Raw genomic sequence first — 343 nt, forward strand, 5'->3', positions numbered from 1 at the left:
AGTATATATTTCATGGCTCAGTTGGAGAGGGCCACAGAATATAAATAAGACTTAGGAAGGAACACAATAGGCAGTATGTCACAGTGTCTCTTCATCACAACTTTCCTCATCTGCCTCCGACAATTCATGGAGTTCTGAGAAATAAATTGAAGAGAAAATAATACATATAATTCAGAGGGCAGTGTTACTTGATTAAAGGTTATAAAAAAAACTTTTATAAAAGGCTGATTATTCAAAGGTAGTAGAGGGAATAGACATTATTAAGATGAATAAAGTAAAATTATTATAGCTAATCAATTTTATTTTGACAATTGTTTTGAAGTCTGTAATAATTTTTTTAGAC

The sequence above is a fragment of the Galeopterus variegatus genome, unplaced genomic scaffold, assembly GCF_000696425.1.
Source record: "Galeopterus variegatus unplaced genomic scaffold, G_variegatus-3.0.2 Scaffold5412, whole genome shotgun sequence".
NCBI classification, from domain to species: domain Eukaryota; kingdom Metazoa; phylum Chordata; class Mammalia; order Dermoptera; family Cynocephalidae; genus Galeopterus; species Galeopterus variegatus.